Genomic DNA, 26,828 nt, shown 5'->3' with positions numbered 1-26,828 from the left:
TTTTTTTCTCCTTCCTTTAACTTAAGCAAAAGAGACACAGGGGTTCAAAAATAAAAATTTCTTTTTCCCCCTCTCCCAAACCTTTGCCCCAGCTCTGCCACTGCAACCACCCCCTTCCTCCCCAGCAGGCATTCGAGGAGGGAGGGTGCAGGCATCTCCAGCTGGGGAGCGGGAAGGCGGGGGGTGTGCCGAGCTTGGTGCTGGTCTCTTTCCAAATATAGATACAAGTCAGAACTCCTGGAAAACCCTCCCCCACCCACCACGCAAGCACTCTCCTCGCTCTGGAGGGGAGGGATGGGGGTGGGGGGGGTGCCAGCCACCAGCTGGCTGTGATTTACTGCATCCACTGAGTGTGGACCCCACAAGCCCCCCTGCTGCTCACTGTGGGAGAGATGACACTCGGGGTCCCCGCAGATGGTGGGGCTCCCTGGATCAGCTTCCTGGTGCTGGGGCTCACACACCGGCACGCCCCACGCTGCCCATTCAGGAACATCTTGCACTGTTTGAGGTTGTGCAGGCCGTGCTTGTCACAGTTGGGGATGTGCAAAGAGCAGAGGTGCTCCAGGGGCCCAGCTCATCCGGAAGGCACGGTGGAGATCCGCTCCAGGACCTGGTCCAACTCCTGCTGGCACGGGGTCCTCATAGGTGGTGGCCGCAGCTTCTTGGGCTCCTCCAGGCCAAGGTGACATTTGCCACCCTTGCCCATCTGCCGGTGCTGCTCGGTGGCCTCCTGGAACATGGCCAGCTCCTTCACGCCTGATTTGAGGGGCTTGCGGCCGGCACCGCCTCCGCCTCCCAAATTCTTGTTCCCGTCCACGTGGTTCTCAGCCAGGCTCCCCTCAGAGTGGTCATCGCCGTTCTCTGCGACCTGCTCGGGGCTGGCGCGGTACTCGGCATCGCGGCGCTCTCCGCAAGTGCCCTCGCCCAGGACCAGCGCCTGCAGGGGCCGCCCGGAGCCCGGGTGGGGACAGCAGCGCAGCCCCCGGGCGCAGCGCGGGGTGTACACGCCGCACCGCGCGCCCTCCAGCCGGGCGCCCACGGAGCCGCAGCCGCAGCCCGGTGCCCGGACCAGCTCGCGGGGCGCGCGGCCGTCGCCGGCCGGCCCGGCCCCGGCGGCGGGAGGCGCGGCGGGCGTGCAGGGCGGGCGGGGGCTCTCAGGCGGCCAGGCTCTCGGGCCTGCCGGGCGGGCGGGCGGCGGGACAGCACCTCGGCGCGCGGCCCGCGGCTGCCACCGCCCTCGCCCGGCAGCAGCGGCGGCGGCGGCGGCGCGGGGCCGCCTCGACTCGGCAGCAGGTTGACGGCGGCCAGCGAGCGGGCAGGTAGCACGGCCCTGCGATCGCGGGAGCCGCCGCCTCCGCTTCTTTCCAACACGAAACTAGTTGATGGTATGAGATGTCAGAAAAGTGGTTACTTTGCAGGAGGGGGAGCAGTAAACAAAAAAGGGAAGAGAGTGGCTTCTTCAGTGCTGGTAACGCTGCTTGTTGATGGAGCTGCTGCTTACACAGTACATTCAATTGCGAAATCAATCGAGGTGCCTATTTATGCCTGTACACTTGGGCTTACAAAGCTTACTGTAAAAACGGACCCTGTAGTTCCATCTCTTACTGTGCTTAGAAACCTTTCCAAATTCAGGGATCATTTCATAGTTATCTATTTTCTTTTCTTTATGTTTTAATCTTTCGTCTTATGTGGAAATTAATTTGGTCCCTGCTATAAATTTTGATTAGTTCTTAAGTTAGTTTGAATCTTACACATAAATCATTTCAAGTCATATGAAAGTTTTTTTTTATTATTTCTCATCTTATCATTCTTCCTATTCCCATTCAGAAGTAGAAATTTGGTTTTACTTGAACAGTCTACCTCTTTCATGGGTGCCAATCTGAGTCAGTATATAATGTTGAGTTCTGAAAGGATTTCATTACTAAATCGTACCTACAGACCAAATTAAACTTGTGTTATTTTCTATGCCAAGAAATTAATCCTACTCAGCAATGGTGATATTAGAGATACAAAATGACTTGTTTCAGAAAAGTGGACTTACAACCCCATCTTTTTTTGACACACGTTTATACAACCCCAGTCCTGTTCCTGTGCTCTCACTCCTGAGCTTGCCAGAATTTTCTGTCCTATTCTGAACAGTTTTTCCCTGTAAGTTCCTTTCCCTCTGTCTCTATGCATATACAAATCTATGACTACAAATCCTCTTTCTTCTATTTCTATGATTCAAACTGATTTCTCTTTCCCTAAGCTACATTATATGAAATATTTTCTACTGCTCTGTTGTCTCTTTCCTATTCTTTCAGTATCTGTTTACTTTAAAAAAAAAACATACACCCATTAAACTGTTGTATAAATTATGATACTGTTGCAAAATAAATATAAATTTCAGCCCGGTAACAAATACATAAACATTTCTCTATAAGTACCCATGTTTATTCCATCTTTAACCTAGTGGACACTGCAAATAAGTACAGAATTAACCTTAGAAAATTCATTCCAGTGACAATAATGGCACCTTTTCAACATTTATTTCTTACAGATACAGGAGTTGGCAATTAACTGGATGACAGCAAGGGAGGGGTCACTATGATTTGATCTTTCAAGTGTGGAAGCCTGGGATTGTGATAATGCCTGGAGATGATACTCAAGGGGGTTAAATCAGTGGAGTCAAAGTAAATATTAGCAAACAAAAGCATTTGTCTGCTCACCTACTGATAATTTTTAGCCACTGTGCAGAGTCTCTTGTGTCCTACCACCCCAGCTTCTGAGAAACTTCCCCTGAACAATCTAGGCCACCCCACAATCCAGCAGTTAAAAGGCTGACCCCACTGAAGACAAAAACTTCCAGTATCGTATTCCCATTGCACAGCTCTCATTTATTTTATCTTTTATGTTTGTTTTAAATTGAAGTACAGTCTATTTACGATGCTGTGTTAGTGTCTGGTGTACAGCGTGGTGACTCAGTTATACACACACACGTATATATATTCTTTTTCATAATAGGTGCCTATAAGATATTAAATATAGTTCCCTCGACTAGACAGTAGGACCTGCTCATTTATTTATTTATACACAGTAGTTAGTATCTGCAAATTTCAAACTCCCCTTTCCCCCCGGTAACACTAAGTTTGTTTTTTTATGTCTGTGATTCTGTTTCTGTTTTGTAAATAAGTTCATTTGTGTCATTTTTTAAAAGATTCCACATAGAAGTGACATAATACAGTATTTGTCTTTTTCTGGCTTCACTTAGTATGATGATAATCTCTAGATCTATCCTTGTTGCTGCAAATGGCATTATTTCATACATTTTTATGGCCAAGTAGTAGCTCTCATCAATTTTGATAGGTGAGAAACATTTTGAATACCACCCCTGGTAATCTTACAATGAAATAAAATAAGGGAGAAATTGCTAATTAATTCAAAATGGAACATAATCAAATATTAAGGCTCAGCCTCCTATTTGTAAAATAAAATGTTGACTCTAAAGGTCCCTACAGCTCTGACTCTAATATTACCTTATACCAAAATGAGAAATTAACTTATATCCCAAATTTGATTGATAACATCCTAAAGGAGGTCAATGAATTAAATAGTAAGTTGATCAACAATAAAAATTCACACATTAAGTGTATTTTTATTTGAATTTGATGATTCTTACATTAAGTTAGTGAAAGTCATCAGAATTTGAACATATGATGCACAAGATGTTTATTACAGAATTAATTTCAAGTTGATGAATTGAGTGAGACATACCATCAGATTTCTAACCGAAGATCACACCAATTCTTGAAGTTTTTAACCTATGAATATTATTGTCACCCCAATTATCTGATGTTCCCTAGCATGTAACACAAAATATAAGCATGTGACACTGTCAAGCATTTTTCACTTGAATTTTTGACTGAAATATTCTTTAGACTGAAACATCAGATTGTCATTTGCTTCCTAAGGTTAAACTTACAGACAAAATAATACTGATATCTGATCAGTTTCTCCTCACTTTATAATGGGGCAACTCTAAACCTGTACTAAATGCAGACAAATAAAAGTGATTTAAAGATAAAACAACTGATATAAAGTTATGTATATGCATATTATACAGTCTTTGTAAAACTGTAACAGAAACCTCAATCAAATAGAGTCAGGAGACCAGCAGAGGGCACTCTTTCACCCTGCAACAATAGCTGAGCCCAAAGGAAGAAGACAGACCCTTCCTGGCAAGGACTCAGACCATGAAAAGCCACAGACTCTGTTTGCTATATCCCTCCCAACTTCCTTTTCCTCTTTATAAAAAGCAGCTCTTCCCCTTGGCCTGCAGGGACTTGCACGTGGCTTGCCCTGGTTACAGATCTCAAATTGTGATTCTCCATTGATTGCCAAAAAATCCCATCTTTGCTGGAGAAACATCTGGCAGTTTGCTCCAGGTCAACAATTTCATTAAACTCTACGTGGTGTTGTCCAATATGATAGCTGTCAAACAGATGTTGCTCCAGGGCCCTTGAAATGTAGCCAGTCTCAACAGAGATGTACCATAAGCATAAAATACATTCCAGATTTCAAAGACAGTATAAAAAATTGAAAATTTCTCCTTAATGATTTTATATTGATTCCATAATAAAATGATAACATTTTGCATACATGATTAAATAAACTATATTATTACATCAATTTCACTGGGTTATTTTTACTTTTTAATGTCGCCACTGGAAAATATTAAATTACACATGTGACTCATATTATGTCTACTGCACAAAGCTAGTCTAACTCAAAAAGGGAAAAAAGGGTAAAATCCACCAGGAAAATGCTCTTCTCTAAAAATGAATCAAAAGCACTCAATTTAGGTATACAGTGTAAATAAGGATACACGTGTAGGATTTATGACAGGTAATAAGATGACAGACAAGCAAAGAACGGAACAGTCTCTGCTGGTAATTACAGTGGATCTTATAATGTAATGAGTGTCACATTATATCCATGCCAGTTTAAGAAAACATCTACAGTGAAAAATTATGCCAAATAAATAAAAATGAATGTAAAAATATAATAACAATATTTTAACATAGCACACATAACCACAAGGTGGAATACCAACTTGTATAACAACTGAAATTATTTCATGCCTTTCAAGCATCATTTTTATAGAAGACTAAATTGCCTTTCAAATTTCATATATTATTTAGTTGAAAGGGTTATCAACATTATTTAATGATGATTTTAATTTTCCTTTCTATATGTCACTCACAAAATGATAACTTTGCTTATATTAAAAAGGCTGTTTTCATGTATATGATTATATAGAATGCTACATTAAAATATTTTATATTAAAATATAGAGATACACTTACATTAATGAAAGTGCATTTTACCCCAACTTTAAAAAGCTATTTGGCCACTTATAAAATTACAGTGCATTCCTCTAGTTATTCTACTAATTATAAAATTCATTTCCAAGGAATATTTAAAGTTCTGCCTAACAGTCTTTTCCCCCCTAACTACACCCCTTTATTGTCGGAGAGTGTGAACTCCTCAGGCTTTTTTGAGCATGCTGTTAGTGATGGTATGTCTACCGCTGCTAACTTTTCCCCCAATCAATGCTCCAGTGACAACATGAGCTTATAGAATCCCACATCTAAATATTTCCTTTGCTGCTGAATTCATGTCTCCAAGGGTAAAGCATTATTTTTAATTGGATAAAGTTCCTTTCAAAGTTAACGCCCCAAATGCTTAATTCTTTGAACTACATTTCATAGATGAGCATTTGCTCTCACTCTGGCTCTCAGTCATAAATACGGGACAGCTCTTTTCCACATTTCACTGGCCTTTTCAGTGTGCTAGGGTTCTTTCAAAATCTAGACTCATTCATCTCTGCCAAACTACCAAACTTCCTGTTACGTAAGACTTTTCTCTAGGAATGAGGCATCCCTTTTTCAGGTCACATAAAAAATAAGGTACAGGCGGCCCTGAAGGTGTTGTGTGGTGCCGGACCACCGCAGTAGAGTGAACGTCACAATAAAGTGAGTCACACAAGTTTTTTGATTTCGCAGTGTATATAAAAATTAGAGTGTCTGTGTGTCTGTGTGTGTAAGTGAATCAAAGCTTTTTTTTAATAATCTGAAATGTGAAAAATATTTGAGGATCCTATTATTATAGAAAACTCCTCCCCAATTCTAGGACTCTGTGAAACACCATTCAACAGATACCTTAAAAAAGGTTTGACTAAATAATATAACATCGAACATTATGTTGAGGAACAAATAGAATGTTGAAGTCTCCCACCACCAAATGTAAACAGGTACAAGGTAAGCAAAATAAAAGGCCGCGGCCTGGATTCCTGGATGACAGATGGTTTCTATTATAATTGATCCAGCAGAGCCAGGTTAAGTTGGTTTAGCTGTGAGGAAGTCCAAATGGAGTAAAGTCACTCTTGGAACAGATGAATTATTTCAGTTACGCAAGCACGCATGGTTGATTTCCTTGCAAAGCTTTTCCAAAGATCCATGCTTTACATGAGGTATGAAATTCTACATTTAGCATGGAAGAGCTAATTTCAGTCTTTGCAGAAGGAGTTTGCTGTTTGGAGATAATCTCTAAAAATTATGATTAAGCATTTGGCACTCAGCAAATTCACCACAGTTTATGTTCTTATGTACTTATGCTCATAAATACACGTATATGTGAATGTGTGTGTATTTAATTATGTGAATGAATTAGATTGAATTATGGGTCTGTTTCTTTACTCCACCCTGTACTCAGGCACATTGCCTTGAAGTCTCTCCCCTAAAGGTGAAACTTCCTTCCTCAGCCTTTAACTTTGTTATTAGCCCTTGACTTGCTCTGGCCAAAGGGGTGTTTGCAAACCTAATGCAAGTCAGGATTTAAAATATACTTGTGCAGTAAAATCTCCCTCTTGCAGTGTGGTCATTGCCGTGAGAAGAGCTCTCCTGGACCACAAGTGAAACATAGTGAGTCAGCCCAGAACCACACAGCCAACCCAAGGTTAGCAGCATGGACTCCCCAGCCAATGCAAACACCCATGAGAAGAAAATGCTTATTGGTGTATGCTGCTGGAAGTCTTTGTTACTACACAGCAACTGCTGACCGGTGCAATGAGCCTTACATTTTCAACATGCTTAGAAGCATTGTATATTCTTAAACTTAAGTAGATAGAGTTAATTCTTCCTGACTGGCTTCATTAATATAATTTCTATATAACAGCTCTATAACATTTGTATATACTTGGGGTAGGGAAGACCTCCTTTAACAAGTAAAGAAAAGTGTAAGCCACAGAGGGAAAGAGAAACCTTAAGCCATAAGAGAAAAAAAATAAGACAATATCTACATAAAATTTTCTTAGGATAGAAGGATCACAGACAAACAAGTGGATTCAATTAAGTGTAATATAAATAAAAAGCACACATAAAGAGAAAATGATAATGCAAGATGGTAAGACAATATACCATTAACTTTTACAAATAATTAAGGACAAATCAGTGAAAATTAGGAAAGAAGTATTTTCTCTCATCAATATTTTCATCATCTCTTCTTTTAAACTGCTAAAATCTTAAGGGCTGGGGTTGACTTTTTACATCATTTCTGTGACCAATCACAGAACAAAGAACATTGACAGGTATAGAAAAGGCGCTTGGAAATATTTTCCGATGATCATGTAATGTATTTTTATTGCTATTCAAATTATGCAAAGAAGCTCTTTAAAAGGCTGCTGTTAATGAGTTTCTCAATTCTTCCTTCAACATCATGTTAAAACTTTCTTGAAACATTGTTGAAACTAATAATATAAAAGCAATACAAGATTTAAAAGTTATCTCCAATGAATTACCAAGTTCTAGGACTACAGACATGAAATATATAAACTCTAAGACAAACGTCATTCTTGTTATCATAATTTTTAATTTTTTTCCATTTTTTATGTCAAAGGAGCTGCTTTTTATATCAATTCTTCAGCATTAAAAAATACCACATGAAAAATTCCCCCAAGTTCTGTTTATTCCAACAGTGATGTTACTTTAAAAGAGATCCTGAAGAAGGAAATAAGACCGTCCTCCTTACACTAAAAAAGAGCATCATATTACCTGCGTTAATAGTGAAAAATGACAACCCACATTACAGCTATAATCACCTGCTTCTTAATATCTTGTTTATGCAGCATGTATATTTTTTACCAATTCCTCTACTGAAATTGAAGGGGACAAATCAAGGTGCACAATCTGCACTGCCCTTCCCACATTTCTCAAGATGTACTCCTCACTGTCCCTTTCCTAATAACGGCAAAAAAAAATCCTAATAATTAATACCGAACAATTATAGCACACATTCTGTGAGTCCAAAAGAGAATACACACACATTAATTCATTTAATTATCATAACAAACTTATGAAGTTGGTTCTATTTATTATACCGTTCTATAGGTGAGAACATTGGGATATGGTAAGGTTAAATTGTGTATCCAAGTTATAATCAATAAGTTGAATAATCAGAGTTATCAAACTATCAGATCCACAGTTCAACTGACTTCTAAAACTTTGCTCTCAGAACAACTCCCCCTCACTCCAACCCTAGGAATCTTGAGGCAAATTAAAACATGCATGTCCACACAGTCACAGAAAATATGAACAACCACATAAAACAAAACTTGACCCAAAATGTGACTGGAAATATTTAAATTCCTAACTGTGTCCATAACCTTGGCTGCACATTAGATTCACCTCGGGAACTTGGAGGAAATATCCACAGACCAGGGAAAAAGCACCGAAACACCCGTGAGTGGTGTGGCCAGCACTGAGACTGCTTCGTGTGACACAGATACTCCATTTATGCCACAGTATTTTTTTTTTTCTAGTAAAAAGTTGCTGAACAGAATTTTAATCTGTTAAATAGAAATTTTTTGAACTATAATCTAAAAGGGTTTCTCTCTTATCCTTATTAGACTCATCATCCTGTCCTTTGATCAGCTGACCTCCCCCTTCTCAGAGGTGCCATCTTGAATTGGGGCTGTTCTCTTTGCTTTGATTGTCATAATCTTTGGATCAAGGGCCCCCTAAGCGTCACAACTTTTTCTCTTAATCCATTTGTATAAACACTATTTCTCACCTGGCTTGGAATCAGCACGTTGGAGCCCTACTCTTTTCTTATGCAGTGTTTTAAAGATCTATGTGTTAATTATTCTTTTACTCAGCTAAGACTAGTGCTAATGGATTGCCCAGAACTGCGCTGGGTTTCAAATGTCTCTTTATTCAGCACCGCACTATTTACAAGTAATATAAACTCCCTCCATGAAAGTATACAGGCTGCCTTCCTCACTACCCCTGCCTCATTCATCTCTGGCATCTAGTATGTAAGGGAAACTTAACAAATGTTTGTTGAATGAATGATAAAAAGCTATACATATTTGGATTTCATTTTTTTTCCTGTTCTTCCTCAACTGTCCTGTTCAGACATCATCTGTTTTTAATAATATTTAGGATTATTAGCTCAAGTTGGGATTGAATGTGCAATGTGCCTTAAGAATTTACTACAAGTGCCAGTGAGGGGCTTGGTTTTACAAATCTTTTTTTGAGTGTATCTGCAAAAATGTAGAATATGAGTGGGCTGTGTAGATGAGGGCGGGCTGACACTCTCCTTAAAGCTTTAAAAACAAGTTGTATTTGATCATCAGTATTGATTCCCCCAGCTTAAATATGATTTCCTTTCATCCCTGCTTAAAGATTTTATTTTCCATCTCTTTGTATTGGATCGTCTTCAATTTCCCTTTGTTTTTTTTTTTTAAAGACAAATATTCAAAATGGCACTCCATGTCCTAGTAAGCCCTGTTCAGGATTCACTATAGTATCTTTTCCAAATTGTTTATGTCATGCTTATCAAATTTTGGTGTCAATTAATTATTTAAAATATTTTTATTCAATTCTTTTCTCTCTTCCCCTCCTCCCCTCTTCTCCTCATCTTTCCCCTTTTGAGCCCAATCTTTTGAATATTTATTAAGTAATTAAGTCATTCATTTATTGAAATAATATTTATTTAAGGGTGCATTATCTATGAGGCGCTGGAGTAGATGACAGCAAAGCAGATATAATATAGAGCATAAAGGGGAGAGACAGGAAAAAAGCACTAGGTAAGGCAAGAGTAAACACATTAGTTTTGCTTTTGTTCCTGTTCTTTGAACAATGTTCATCCTTTTAAAACTTCAGCCTGATCCAAATGCACAATCTAATATATTTCATAATGGCCTTGACAGCAGCTCTTGCCTGCAAATTTTGAAAGTTAACATATCCCCCTTGGAATAAGCCCCAAATCCTCTCTCCTGGCATCAAAATAACTGAAAAAAAAATCAGTAATACTGTATGACATCACTTATACGTGGAATCTAAAAAAATGAAACAAACTAGTGAATGTAACACATAAGAAACAGATTCACAGATACAGAGAATGAACTAGCGGTTACCAGAGGGAAGGGGGAGGGGAAACATAAGGGGAGGGGACTGAGAGGCACAAACTATTAGGTACCAAATATGCTATGAGAATACATTGTACAGCAAAGGGAATATAGCCAATATTTATAATAACTATAAATGGAGTATAACCTTTAAAATTTGCGAATCACTATGTTGCACACCTGAAACTTGTGTGATATTGTACATCAACTATACCTCAGTAAAGAAATTAATAAAAATACATAGTTTTTAAAAAGAAAAAATCAGTAACAGCATAACCCCAGGCTATATGGATCCCCAGAATATATCTTCATATTGTTTTCTAATATAAGAGGACTTAATTCATCTTGAATAAATTTAAAATTTTATTTCATGGTTTCTATAACCAGCAAGAAGTACATTTCAGACTCCACTCTTCCTTCCATCAGTTCTACGGGCTAAAGTAGGATAAATCTGTCTCTTCCTGTTTCTTGCTCCTCCACCTGCTTAGCAAGCGCTCAGCGTGTAAGTAGTCATTCATATTATATGAGGAGAAAATCACATGGCTGCCAGTTGAAATTATGAGTGTTTCACTTCATGACCTGTGGATGGAAGAGCCAATGACCCGTCTAGTGAACATTCTAGCACTAAGCCCTGGACTGCCTACGGCGCTCCCCCAAGGCGGTCTTCTCGTCTTAGTTTTTTTCTTTTCAGATAATTACTGATGAAGGTAAACTCTCCAACTATCTCGATTACCATAGAGTGCTGGGTTTCTTTGTAAGCACTCCACTGTCTCTGATCCTGAGCTGAGGAACATTTAATAGCCCCCGGAGGATGCAGTTCTCTCCCCTAGAGTTGTTGTGCTTGTGCCTCGTGCTTCTTTCTGTCTTAAACTCCAGTTTATACTCCACTTAAGTCATGTTTGTATTTTTCTCCTTTTAATATCTTGTGTTCCCCCCTATTTAGTGTCCAGTCTAGTCCTGTCTGTCTCTCAGGTTTCCTAACTGTTCTCATCACTGTCACCTTTCCTTTTTCTTTTCCACACGTCTTCTTTTTCTCTCCTTTTTTTCCTCCCTTTTATCACTTTTTATTATCTTCTTTTATCTTGTTTCTAACGCTCCCTTGTTTTCCTCTCTATTTTTCTTTGTTTCTTCTTTTTCTGAAACCATGCAGACTTTTCCTTCCAGCCGGCCGTGAATGTTTCCACTTTCATCTCGAGTCTCTGCGAGCTCTCTGCCTCCCTCCCTGGCCTCTGCCTTCTTCCTTTCTCTGCTCATTCTCTGACGCTCAGAGTCTCCCAGACTCCTTTGAACTCTCCTTCTTTCTCATCTTCCCTTCTCCCAAATATGCTCACTCCAGTTTTCTCTTTTGCTCTGTCACTGAGTGGCATTTATAAGGGTTGTTCTGAGACAGCAAATCATTAATACCTCAAAACATGAAATTAAATGCACAGCTCTGTACCTCTACAGTTTTGAAAGACAATGTTACGGAATTTAGATTGAAACCAAGAGCAAATAAACAATAGATGGGGGAAAGGAAGGCTTCACAAAGTCACCAGTAATCCTTGCCCAAATGCTCAAATGGCATAAATGCGTCTTGGTGGGGGGCCCTGGTATGGCAGCCTGGAGATGATCGCCTGTAGTGTAACTGTACAATGGGATGAGTTTATTCAAAAGCTGCAAAGCCAACACACAGATCTCCTGCTTATTAAAATGAAAACTGATATTCTTTTCTTAATTAGTTGATGGATTAGTAACTAGCAGAATGTCATAGGAGTGCCGTATTGTAGTTACAGAGACAGCACTGGCACAGCCCTGCAGTGAAGCACTGAGTAATTCTGGGCTGGTTAATAAATTGTTACTACTTCCTGAGGGAGTTGCCATATCCCCAGGGAGCATGGACCACCTCCTACCTTCACATCAGCCCCCCACGGAAGGATGGATGCCTGGACCACGGGGAAGAATCTGCCTACCTCCTGCAGCACCCATCATAAGTGTTTATTCCAGATCTGTTGCTATTTTGAATTTTACCTGAGCAAATAAAAACTAAAAAAAGTGGTCTTTTTAGTTAAACTCACAATCCAGTGCATGCAATTAGCATGCATTGTATCAGAGTTGTGTACAAATTATGTGAAAGCCCAGAGGAAATATTAATAAAAATATTTCCTATGTCTTGTGCTTTCCCCATATGTCATCTCCTTCAGTTTTGAAAGGAATCTGCCAGCCTGGCCTGGTTTCTGGCTGAGGGGCAAGGTTGTCCCTGAGCAGGTGTGACTGGATGCTGTGGGCAGTGCCAAATCCCCTTGGCTCCTGTTCTGTTCATTTGTATGATTATCTCAGCAAACAATGGACTGAGCAGTGGCATTTCCAGCCCTTAAATAATGTAAAATTGCCAAGCATAGCTTTGTATTTCCTTCCAACATTCATTTAATTTGTGGCTGACTGTCACAAACAGATAATAAGACCTTAGACTTCTAAAGGCAACAGGGCATGTAGACATGAAAAAAAAAAGGATAGCTGGAATTTCAGTATGTGTGTCCATACACTACATTTAAGTACAATAGAGCCTTTTATTTTAAATGTGAAAATAAAACCACTGGATTATGAAGGTGAAAGTGCATTAATGAATAGCATTAAATGAACAGATTTTTAAATAAGTTACAAAAATAACAAAAACTAGATGTCAGGAGTCAATATTAGTTAAATAAACTGGTTTTAAAACTTTCCCACAGAAAATATGCTGTCTATTTTTATATTTGGTCCTTTATAAAGAGATGCTTACAGCACACTCAGAGGCTGGTATTTGTTGCATGTAGACTCCAAATAAACATCTACCCGCCAGCCTGGCAGTCACACTCACGCAGTCTGTCCCCAAGTCCGCTGAGCTCCGTACAAACACTCTGAGTAACGTTCACCTTGGCTTACTCTCAAACATTTGCCATACTTTCATTCTTTACTAACACATTCCACTAGACCTGGAAGGGCACTTTCCTGTATCTGTCTACCTGCATCTTACCCACCCACTGACATGTGCCTTCTTCACAGAGTCTTCACGTCTTCTTGTAGCCCAGACAGCCCTGCCTCCTCTGAACTCCCCCTGCGTCTTGTGTCTGCCTCCGTTCAGGAACTTTGCTCGTTCAGCCGGGCACTGTTGTTGAGTCTGTTTCAAATCTTCTCTTTTAAACCATGAGAACTTGGAGACCAGGAATTAAGTCATTACTCATCTGTGCAAGACAACAGTGCAGAGCCTACTCCCAGGATCACAAGAGGTACTTAATAAATAATTAACGACCAGAGTTCACCAATGTTCCTTGGCTACAGTCAAGAGCCAGTTTTCTCCCCCCCCCCTTTTTTTTTTGCTTTCATAAAAAGTACCTAAAATATTTGAACTACTGATTATAGCTCAGGCTATCACATACTTAATCGCTCTGCTCGCTACAAGTGGCCTTGAATGGAGTTATATTAAACACCGACTGTGAAAGACAGGGAGAGAGTCATAATAAACCAAAGGGGCAACTGGACAAACAAAATAAAGGCAGTATTAATGCTCTCAGTGAAGTCAGTCATGACACATTTGTCTATTTATTCCTTCCATCTGTGAACTCATTATATTAAACTTTGAGAAGAACATTAGCTTATTTTGCCACACAGAATGAAGCACTTCACTGTTCTAATTATGCATCACCAGCTTCAGGGATTCTTAGGTTCTTTATAAGAAGAGATAATATAGTTATGAGAAATGAATTACTTTGGTCAAAATTTCATGAAGTTACTTGAGGTCTCCCTCCCCTCAAAACTAATTCTTATAGTGTGTGATCTATATATTTTATGCTGTCCTGAACACGAGGAGTGTATTTTGTGTAAGAAGAAACAAAGAAGTGAGACATAGGAAAATGAGGATTTCTTATAAAACTATTGATTTTATGTTGAAATATATCAGTGACTTAAGTATCAACGTTGATCAAGTCATGGGACATCTTATGTATTACAGTATTTCATCACTGCAGTGTTTCCTGAAGGACAGTAACTATTTCACACAGGAAATGACATACTAGTTGGTGCTGCTTGTTTTAATTCTTATTTCTACTCAATTCTAAACTTCCTTTCCAGGTTGATCAGATTTTCTTCCTTGCTTTCACAACCAACAGTCAGTCTCTCTCTCTCTCCTCTATATGAATGTATTGTATATAACATATACTATATATCACTATATAATATATATACCATATACTGTATAATATATACTATATATGTACATATTATATATAATACATATGAGGAATTAAATATATAATATGTAATACTACATATTACTATATAATATATATACTTTATATTATATATGTATGCATTATATATAATATATAAGGAATTAAGTATATAATATGTAATATATGTGGAATTATATATGAAATCAACAGCTATACATATTGGAAATATTTACATTTATATTTATATGTAATATATAAATATATAATATATTATGTAATATATAAATATATATCATGTAATATATAAATATAATTTATATATAATATATGAATATATAAATATGAAATAAATGCTGACTGAATATCTTCAGTTATCCTATACCTTTGAAGCAATCCAGTTATATACAAATACACACATATATATTCACACACTGACAGAAATGTATATGTAAATTCATATATATTCAAACATTATATTTTAATATATATTTAACTAAAAGTTTGGTCTCTGTGTCTATGCTTTTCCCTCAATCTACTTGCACTTAGTATCCAAGATGAAAGGCGCCATTTATTCATAATTAGGCAATGGGTCACTGGATCCTCACTTAACAAAGAACTGTTAAATACCATTCCTTTTGGGTTGAAAATGTTTACTGGAAGCAACCCTTCAGTTTAAGATATAAGAAGTGGATTTTAACTGGCAACTGAGTGAGCACTATAGAAAGCAAGCAATATCTACAGAGCAACTACTACTATAAACTCCATATCTAGAAACCATTCCTGAAGGAGAACAAACATAAATAAATAAGTAAATAAATAAACATCTTGACATGAACCCATGAAAAATTCTGTGAAGAGAAAGAAACAAAACAAATCGAGAGAGAGAGAGAGAGAGAGAGATGGTGATTGTGATAATGGTACATAAACAAAGCAACTGTCAGAAAACATCTGTTTTGTATTTAATTAAAATTGTTGAAATGTGCTCCAGGAAACAAAAGATGAAAATGAGAGGATGAATGTTCATTTTGTATTCTGCATTTAAATGTGACGAAACTGCAGGAAATTAAAGATATAACTGCAGAATTAAAATCTGTGTTTGAAGCAGTAAAATGTAAAATTGATACCAAAGAGAAAACTAAGTAAGTGATGTGAGGAACAAACTTGAGAAAGCTCTTCCCAGAATTCATTGGGCAAAAAAAATAAAAGGAGCAGTAGAAAAAAAATAGAGAGAGAATGCATAAGTCTAGAAAAAAATAGATAAAATAAAAATAATAGTAATATAATTAGAAATTATGGCATTAAAAAACATTTTTGGAAAATGAAAAAAGTAATATGAATTTCTCAAATTTTTGATGCTTACTAAAAAAACAGGTTCAAATACATTTTTTAAATATCACCGAATTAGAAGTAAAAATACTATACATACATCAGTTCTTTTTAGAAAAAAATAAAAGAAAATATAGTTCTTATAAAGGTGATCGGAAACAAAGTAGAAATACATGTGCAAGTCAGAGGCTGTTAAGAGATTTATTTTAAAAATTACTCACATCTGTAAAGGAAATAAAATTTGTTTATGTGTGTGTGCATGTGTATATAATAAAAGAAAAAATGTCTATGGCCAAAAAAAAGGGGGCAAAATCTATGAGGCAGAATTGGTTCCAAATGCAATAGATACACCAGTAAGCAAGATGCTTAAGCAACAGTATGATTTATTTCATCCATTCATTCAATAAATATTTATAAAATGTCTAATACTTACCTGGCACTGTGCTCTAGTACTGAACATCAGGAGATGAAATGCACAGATCATGATCCTAAAACACTACCAATCTGGTATGAAAGGTAAGTGAATAAATTGATAACCCTCACACGAGGGGCCACTGCTATGAAGAGGTTTTAAAGAGCTAGAAGACAAAGGAAAGCTACCTCATTCACACCAAAGCAGGGTGAGTAAAGCACACAGACCAAGTGCTCCTCAGAGGAGCCAAGATTACTACTTTGGAGTCACCTTCATTTCTGTAAAGGCGCAGTTTTCTGAGTCTAAAATCTAACATTGAGAAATACTTAGAATATTAAATTATAAAAAATTAAAACAATATAAATTTATAATTTGCTGAGAAAAAGACTGAAAACTTAGCAAAGTATAAATTCAGTGGAATTATACTATATATTTCTTATGTATAGCCATAGAAATGCTATAAAAAATGGAATTCAGTTCTGTAAAGTATTCTCCCATTGCTATTGTTTCTATAGCTTATATCAGAAGGCTGTAGAGTTTGTAGTTAACATACGGTGCAAAAGTAAATGAAGTTCTTTATAGGAGCTGTCACTAAATTCTGCCTTCCAGGTTGTGGGTTCACAGACCATGAGGTAATTTGCAAGGCAACAAAGATACATCTTTGATGTAATATGATTGTTTCAAAATAATCATAGAGTTGAGCCAACCCTGAAGTGAGAGGGAACAGTCCACACAAGACCATCTTCACTTCTGACACCAGTTGCTACTTTAGAAGGTTCCCAAAACCACTCTCAGGTTTGAAAATTCCCTAGAAGGGCTCATAGCTGTCACTGCACATGGTTTTTGCTCATGGCTGTGTTTTGTCACAGGAGAAGAGTAAAGATTAAAACAAGCTCAGGGCACAGTCCAAGAGGGCACCAAGCACAGAGCTTTCAGCCATCTCTGGGTGACAATATGCAGAGTACTGCCAACCAGAGAAGCTCACTTGAGCCCTGTTGTCAAGGTTATCTGTGGTGGTCCACCACAGGGATGAGAGTTGCCCCCCATGCCTCCCCTCCATCTCCAGCCCCTCTAGAGTTCCACTTCTACCACATGGATCAAAGCCCCAGTCTACACCCCACTGGCGGTGTGGCTCAGAGCTCTCTCTCTAAAGCACACAGCCATCTGGCTGGCCTAAGGCATCAAACTAAGACCCCCCACTTAGGCATGGCCATCCAAGACTTTAGAGATTAACTCCCAGAATTTGGGGCAAAGGCCAGACCTCTTTTGTTCAAGGTTAAATTCTTGACTACACAGTGTTTACTTTCACTTATGTTATCAAAATAAAGTTTGTGTGTAAAATTGATACTAGGAATCTGGCTGGCCATAATACAGCTAGCTGAAATGTAATTTTTGGATATCAGATTTTGAATGATTCTTTCAGTTTGTTTGACATTCAGAAGATTCTTAGCAGCGATTAAATCATCATAACCAGCATGTGACATAGAAAATATATTTGAAATAGGACTTTAATTTCAATTATCATAGATATTAAAGAATATTAACATTGGAAATCAACCCCAGTTTCAACTAATGATTCCATCACTAAGGCTCAATGTATATTAAACCAACCCCATTTTGAAAATTCTAGAGTTGAAAATGTCTTTAAAACATTCTTTTAAAGATACTGTAAAATTTAAATAGCAGGCTTAAAAAAATCAGTTTTTAAAAATAGTTCCCCTCCTTCTGGGACCTGATAAGCCAAGTTCTTTCCTCTCCTCTCTCCTCTCCTCTCCTTTTCCTTCCTTCTTTCTTTCCTTTCTTTCTTTCTTTCTTTCCTTCCTTCCTTCTTTCCTTTCCTTCTCTTCTTTCTTTCTTTTTTCTTTTCTCTTCCTTCCTTCCCTCCTTCCTTCCTTTCTCTCTCTTTCTTTCTTTTTCTTTTCCTCAGAAGGAAAGGAAAGGACATTTTATGACTAAGTTGTAAACCATTAACACTACAGTGTTAGAACTGAAAGGCTGACATAGTCTTATGTATAATGTATAACTTAACTATAATGGTGAAATCTGCATCACTTTCTCTCTTAGCTGCTACAGGGAGATACAGTCAAGTACTGGTAAACTATTTTCTGTGTGTAACTACAAGTGGAAACTTTTCTGAGATGAGATTCACCAAATTTTAGCAATAGTTGTTTTTAAATGATTTGAGATTTTTGGATTAGCTGCACTTAATATTTATATTTCATTTAGTTAATAATATTATTTTTATAAGTACAGTAAAATTTTAATATATCTATCACCAGTAGCATTAAATGTGTGAGAGACTGAAATTCTGTAATCGTACAACTAAGCTTTGTAAGTAAAGAAAACTAATAAGATTAAGAACAGAAAATCCAGGAAACAAGTCATTCAGACAGGAGGAGACTTTGTAAGAACTTTACAACTCAATAAATTTTGAGGAGAAAGGGCCTGGGAAAATGTTTGAAGAGGTAACAGCTGAAAACTTCCCTAAGCTGGAAAAGGAAACAGTCCCCTAAATCCGGGAAGAGCAGAGTACCATGCCGGATTAACTCTAAGAGGAACACACTTAGACACATTGTAATTAAAATGACAAAAATTAAACATAAAGAGAAAATATTCAAAGAATCAAGGGAAAAGCAGCAAGTAGCAAATAACAAGTTTCCTTGGAACTCCTGCAAAGCTATCAGCTGATTTTTCAGCAGAATCTCTCCAGGCCAGAAGGGAGGGGCATGATATATTAAAAGTGATAAAAGGAAAAAACCTACAAGCAAGAATACTCTGCCCAGCTAGGTTCTCATTCAGATTTAATGGAGAAATCAAAAATTTTACAGACAAGCAAAACCTAAAGAATTCAGCACCATCAAACAAGCTTTACAACAAATGCTAAAGGAACTTCTCTAGGGGGCAAAGAAAAGGACACAACTAGAAACAGGAAAATTACAAAATGGAGAAGCTCACCAGAAAAGGCAAACATACAGTAAAGGTAGGAATCATCCACACACAAACCAGTAGGAAAGGTAAAGGACAAAAGCAGTAAAACCATCTGTATCAACAATAAGCAGTTAAGGGATACATAAAACAATTAAATATAAAACATGGTATCAAAAACAGTCATTGTGAGGGGAGGAGAGTATAAATACAGGGTATTTAGAATGCATTTGAAATGAATAGATCAGCCATTTATAGCAATAGGCTGCTATACCAAAGCATCCTGGTGACTACAAAACAAAGACCTACAATAGATATACAAACAAAAAAGATAAAGGAACCCAACCTTAACAGTAAAGATAGTCACCAAATCACAACAGAAGAGAACAGAAGAAGAAAGGGTAAAAAGAAAAAAAGAAAAAAAAAAAAGCCCTAGAAAACCAAATCTGAAACATTAACAAAACAGCAATAAGAACATGCATATCAATAATTACCTTAAATGTAAATGGACTAAATGCTACAAAGAAAAGGTGCAGATTGACCAAACAGATACAAAAACAAAACATGTATATTTGCTGACTAGGAGACTAACTTCAGATTTAGAGACACATACAGACTGAAAGTGAGGGGACAGGAAAAGGTATTCCACAAAAGTGGAAATCAAAGGAAAACTGGAGTAGCAATACTTATATCAGACAAAATGGGCTTTAAAATAAAGTCTGTTACAAGAGACAAAAGACACTACATAATGATCAAGAGATCAATTAAAGAAGAAGATAAAGAAATTATAAATACATATGCATCCAACACAGGAGCACCTCAGTTTATAAGGGAAATGTTAACAGACATAAAGGAAGAAATTAACAGTAACACAATAATAGTGGGAGACTTTAATACCCCATTGACATCAATGGAAAGATCATTCAGACAGAAAAGCAGTAAGAAAACATTGGCCTGAAATGACACATTAGACCAGATGAACTTAATTGGTATTTATAGGGCATTCCATCTGAAAGCAGTAGAACACATTCTTTTCAACTGCACATGGAATATTCTCCAGGATAAATTACATGGTAGGCCACAAAGCAAGCCTTGGTAAATTTAACAAATTTGAAATCATATCAAGCATCTTTTATGACCACAACACTATGAGATTAGAAATCAACTATGAGAAAAAAACTGAAAAAAACACAAACACCTGGAGGCTAAACAATATGCTACTTAACAACCAATGGATCACAAAATATTTCAAAGAATAAATCAAAAAATACCCAGAGATAAATCAAAATGAAAACATGACAATCCAAAACATATAGGATGCAGCAAAATCAGTTCTAACAATAAAATTTACAGTGACACAAGCTTACCCCAGGAAATAAGAAAAAACTCAAATAAACAACTAGAGAAAGAAGAATGAACAAAACCCAAAGTTAGTAGGAGGAAAGAAATCATAAAGATAAAAGTAGAAATAGAGAATAAAAAAACAATAGAAAAGATCAATTAAACTAAAAGCTAGTTCTTTGAAAAGATAAACAAAATTGATGAACATTTAGCCAGACTCATCCAAAAAAAAAGGGGGGGTCGGGGGGGGGGGAGAAGGCCCAAACCAATAAAGTCAGAAACAAAAAAGGAGAAGTTAAAACCCATACCACAGAAATACATAAGATCATAAGAGGTTACTATGAGCAACCATACACCAATAAAGTGGACAACCTAGAAGTAATGGACAACTTCTTAAAAAGTTACAATCTCCCAAGACTGGACCAGGAAGGAATAGAAAATTAGAAGAGAACAATAAACAGCACTGACATTTAAAAAGTCATTTAAAAACTCCTAACAAACAAAAGTCCAGAAGCAAATCGCTTCACAGGCGAATTCTACCAAACATTTAGAGAAGAGTTAACACCTATCCTTCAGAAACTATTTCAAAACACAGCAGAGGTAGGAACACTTCCAAACACATTCTATGGGACTGCCATCACCCAAAACCAGACAAAGATATCACCAAAACCAGAAAATACATCACAAAAAAAGTAAAATTAAAGGCCAATATCACTGATGAATATAGATGAAGAAATCCTCAACAAATACTAGCTCTAATGCTACACAGAAGGATCACATACCATGAGCAAGTGGGATTTACCCCAGGGATGCAAGGATTTTTCAATATCTGGAAATCACTGTGAAACATTACATTCACAAATTGAAGAATAAAAACCATATGATCATCTCAATAGATGCAGAAAAAGCTTTTCATAAAATTCAATATCCATTTATGATAAAAACATCCCAGAATTGGGCACAGAGGGAACGTACCTCAACATAATAAAGGCCATAAATGACAAACCTACAGCTAACATCATACTCAATGGCAAAAGTAAAAAGCATTTCCTCTAGATCAGGAACAAGACAAAGATGCACTCTCACCTCTTTTATTCAACATAGTTTTGGAAGTACTAGCCAAAGCAATCAGAAAAGAAAAGAAATAAAAGGAATCCAAGTTGGAAAAGAAGTAAAACAGTCGTTGTTTGCAAATGACATGATACTATACATAGAAAATCCTGAAGACACTACCAGAAAGCTAACAGCAAATCACTGAATTCAGAAAACTTGCAGGGTACAAAATTAATACGCAGAAATCTGTTGCATTTCTATACACTAACATTGAACTATCAAAAGAGAAACAAAGGAAACAATTCCATTTACTATTGCATAAAAAGGATAAAATACCTAGGAATAAACCTACCTAAGGAGGCAAAATATCCGTACTCTGAAAACTTTGATAAGACACTGATAAAGAAACTGAAGCCAACACAAACAGATGGAAAGATTTACCACATTCATGAATTGGAAGAATCAATATTGTTAAAATGGCCACACTACCCAAGGCAATATACAGATTCAATGCAATTCTTATCAAATTACCAATGGCATTTTTCACAGAACGGGACAAATAATTTTAATATTTTAATGGAAACACAAAAGACCTAGAATAGCCAAAGCACTCTTGACAAAAAAGAACAGAGCTGGAGGAATCAAGCTCCCTGGCTTCAGACTATACTCCAGTGCTACAGTGGTCAAAACAATATGGTATTGACACAAAACAGACACAGATCAATAGGACAGGGTAGAAAGGCCACAGATCAACCCACACACCCTTCTACACTGTTGGTGAGATTGTAAATTGATGCAGCCACCATGGAGAACAATATGGAGGTTCCTTAAAAAACTAAAAATAGAGTTACCGTATGATCCAGCAATCCCACTCTTGGACATATATCCTGAGAAAACTCCAATTCAAAAAGAAACATGCATTCCTAAAGACCTAAACAAGCAATTCCCCAAGGAAGAAATACAAATGATCAATAGGCACATGAAAAAATGCTCAATATCACTAATTATCAGAGAAATGCAAATCAAAACTACAATGAGGTATCACCTCACACCAGTCAGAATGGCCATCATTCAAAAGTCCACAAATGACAAATGCTGAAGAGGCTGTGGAGAAAAGGGAACCCTCCTACACTGCTGGTGGGAATGCAGTTTGGTGCAGCTGCTGTGGAAAACAGTATGGAGATTCCTCAAGAGACTAGGAATAGACTTACCATATGACCCAGGAATCCCGCTCCTGGGCATATATCCAGAAGGAACCCTACTTCAAAAAGACACCTATACCCCGATGTTTATAGCAGCACTATTCACAATAGCCCAGATGTGGAGACAGCCTAAATGTCCATCAACAGATGACTGGATAAAGAAGAGGTGGTATATTTATACAATGGAATACTATTCAGCCATAAAAACCACCAACATAATGTCATTTGCAGCAACATGGATGTTCCTGGAGAATGTCATTCTAAGTGAAGTAAGCCAGAAAGAGAAAGAAAAATACCATATGAGATTGCTCATATGTGGAATCTAAAACAAAACAAAACAAAACAAAACATAAATACAAAACAGAAATAGACTCATAGACATAGAATACAAACTTGTGGTTGCCAAGGAGGTGGGGGGTGGGAAGGGACAGAATGGGATTTCAAAACGCAGAATAAACAAGATTATACTGTATAGCACAGGGAAATATATACAAGATCTTGTGGTAACTCACAGCAAAAGAAAAATGTGACAATGAATGTATGTATGTTCATGTATAACTGAAAAATTTTGCTCTACACTGGAATTTGACTCAACATTGTAAAATGACTTATAACTCAATTAAAAATGTTAAAAAAAAAAAAAGAAGAAGGATGCTGGAGAAGGCAAAATTTCCATCATTTAAAAAGTGGGAGAAGCTCTATTATTTAAAAAGTGGGCAAACACCAGTAAGCCTTTGCATGTTCAGTGATGAAATACGTGGCTGTGAAGGGTGGGTTGTGCTTGGTTTCCCGTCATGTGCTCTTTAAACATGTGCTCTGTGCCAACCTGTTATCTCTAGGCCCCTTAAAGGATGCCAAAAGCCCAAGGAAACTCATATTGAAGTTATGTTTAAATCCTCTGAGATTTATTAGACTAATGTCTAAAACTTATCAAGAGAACTCCACTTCCGTCCTCACTGATTTCTGGTTTATCACAAATCCCCACAGCTGCAAACAATTACTTTAAGATTATACACTGATTCTGTATAACCCACCTCTGATGATGAATTTTGCACACATCCTGCTCCTTGACCTCAGTGCTTTCCTTTGGAAAGGCTTCCAACATTTAATCTTTCATTCCTCCTACATTCTGCTCCAGCCCTACTGGACTGACCATCAGGTAAGGGCAACAAAAACAATGCACAAATGGAGAGGAACTTAGATAGGGTGAGAAGATAGGAGAAAAGCAGAAACATTTTCAGAAAGAAAGAATACATAAGATGGTTCTTGCACTCAACATAACTTGCAACTAAGTAGAGAATATGTATAACGAACACTAGACAATATAAAAATGGCAAAAAGTGAAAATATCGAGTGTTTTCTGAACTCTGACCTAGTATGTTGATGTTTTGGTAGGAAGGGCACCTTTTGGATCACAGAAGCACTGAACACGTTTTCTGTGGGAGAAGGCTGGGTGGGCAGGGACATGGCTAAGTGCTGTTCTAGCAGTGCGGTTGCAAGTCGAACACATTCTTTAGTCTAAAGGAGAACGTGCGCTCTGTGTCCTCTGCTTCTCATATAAGACATTAGAGCGTGTTGTGTTATCATGAAAAAAGGAAAAGATGATTTCAAGGCCTGCAGCTTCTTCTGTTACTCTGAGTAAACCATTTAACTGTTCTGAAGCTCAGATTTTTTTTATTTAAAGAGATGAAAACTTAATAATTATTAGAATAAAATGTGATGAGATCATGTATGTTAATATGTAGGAGGGTTGAATAAATGAACAAGTAGGGCTTATCTTCCTGTAAAAGTAGTATATTTACAACCAACCGGCGTATTAATTATTCACTTCAGGTTAAAGCTTGGTCAGTATTAAGAGAGAAATTTTATGACGTCTCTTTTAGGCCAAATAAACTGAAACCCAATCTGACTCTGTCAGGCATGGCCATAACACTAAGTTGGATATCGGACTGTATAGGGTTGTGGATACAGCCAGACATACATGAAATTATATAAAAATATGATTAAAACAGCATAAATCCACATAGGTATCTCTTCTATTTTCAAAGAACTGAAGCTCTGTAGGACCCATGCTCTGAGTAGCAATAAAAAAATGATTCCGTTTACCTGCCAATTCTCCGTCACAATGTCTTAATCTTACTGAATGACAGTAATCCCATATCTTGTCTGTCACCACTGATCGTGAGATAATGAGCTGACCTTGAAATAGGTAGCCTAGACCAGAAATGCTGAATATCTGTCTGTTAGAAAAATGAATAATGGGTATGTTCAAGAGATGGGCAGTTCCTGGACAGGGACAAGGTAAATGTGGGTAGTCAAACGCTCTGTCCTTGAGGACAAGGCCTGCCTGCCCAGACAGGCTGTGAAGGCAGGAGGGAGACAGCAAATCATGAGGATGACTAACTCAGGTCACCAGAAGGATCCCTAATCAGCTGGTTTGGCTTTTAAAGAACAAAAACGAATAAGAAACAGATAACTAGCCATCCTTGATAAAAGTAAAAGAAATGAGGTAGCTGATAGCAACTACTTCATCACAGAACTGAGGTTCACAGGTCAAAGTTATTAAGTTAATTTGATTGACAAGCATTAGTTAAATTTTTAATTAAAAGTTCAAAATCACCATAAACCCATGGTCTTTTTATTTCATATCATCATGTTCATTGTGTCCCAATAGTGCAGGCAGGTCTGCTGTTAACCATTTTAGTTGCCATTTTAAGTGTTCATAATAATGGAACATACTATTTGAAATTTTAAGCATTCTATTTTTTTAAGGTTCATTAAGCACAGACGCTTCTAGTCGTTGTTATAGTACATAGGTCAAGAATTGGTACCTTTATTTTGAAGGTGATATTTTTCTCTGTTATCTATTGCCAAAGCAGAATGGAATGAGTTAATATCAGCTTTTGAAAAATAAGCATGATGACTTGAAAAAGTTACAGTTAATGCTCTATCTAAATAAGAAAATGTTACGGTAAAAACATATTAAAATGTGTATTGAAGGAATGTAAAGATTAACTGTCCATTTCCAGTCATAAATAATTAGTAAAATAAAAATTAAAATATAAACATTAATTAAAGATAATTTTATTATGAAGCAACATTACATATTTGCTTCCCAAATCTTTGATACATATTTTTAACAAATTCCACACAGCAAAACTTCCACACAGAAAAAGAATGAAAAACAACTGATGGGTATGGTGAGTAGATTGATAACATAGCTATAAATATCAATACTAGTTTATCCATAGCGTGACTGACAGAACTGCAGCTTAATTTTTATTTGGAGAAGAAAATCAGAGTGAGTGTTCTATCTGTCCTGTAATGTTTTAGCCTTGTCTTTATATAACGTTCCCAATTTCACCAGGGTCCTTGGGCCCGTAAGTCTTATCAGTAAAGAGGATTCAGAGGACCACAACATGAAATGACTCAGCACTGACTTAGAAGAGACATATGAAATCCCCTGGTATAGATTCTTTATTTTATGGGTAAAAGTTATTTGCTGATTTTTGCCAAAAAAAAAAAAAAAAAAAACCTCTAGACTCAGAAGGTCTTCATTCACTTTTTTCGATACAAAAATAATTCTACATTTCCCTTGGGAATTTCACCCCCTACTATCAATGCATGAGTTTCTGGTGGCCAAAGTCTAACTCTCCTCAGCTCCAGGAAGGGGAGTTATTTGGCTTAAGCCATCTTCCTGGTCAGGGTGATTTAACCAGGTAGATGTTTTAAGCACCATCAGTGAGTGGTGCTCATCTCTATTCTTTCTCCCACAAGTTCAACAACATTGCTAAACACAAACAAAAGCAAACAAACCAACCAAAAAACTAAAAATCATGAGGCAGAGACTCATGTTCCAGAAACCTGCAGTGGATACACAGTATGAGAAAAAAAAATTTAATCTTTGCAAACTACTGAGATTTTGGGGGCTGTTT

At 37.3% G+C, this 26,828-nt stretch overlaps 1 pseudogene; it reads right to left on the bottom strand.

Moving 5' to 3' along the window:
- On the bottom strand, positions 1-1,869 carry LOC116656667 (annotated as a pseudogene).
- Between the last annotated feature and the right edge of the window lie 24,959 nt (positions 1,870-26,828).

Source organism: Camelus ferus, chromosome 22 (assembly GCF_009834535.1).
Source record: "Camelus ferus isolate YT-003-E chromosome 22, BCGSAC_Cfer_1.0, whole genome shotgun sequence".
NCBI lineage: Eukaryota > Metazoa > Chordata > Mammalia > Artiodactyla > Camelidae > Camelus > Camelus ferus.
The sequence above is the reverse complement of the archived record's forward strand: the minus strand, read 5'-3'. Positions and strand labels throughout refer to the sequence as shown.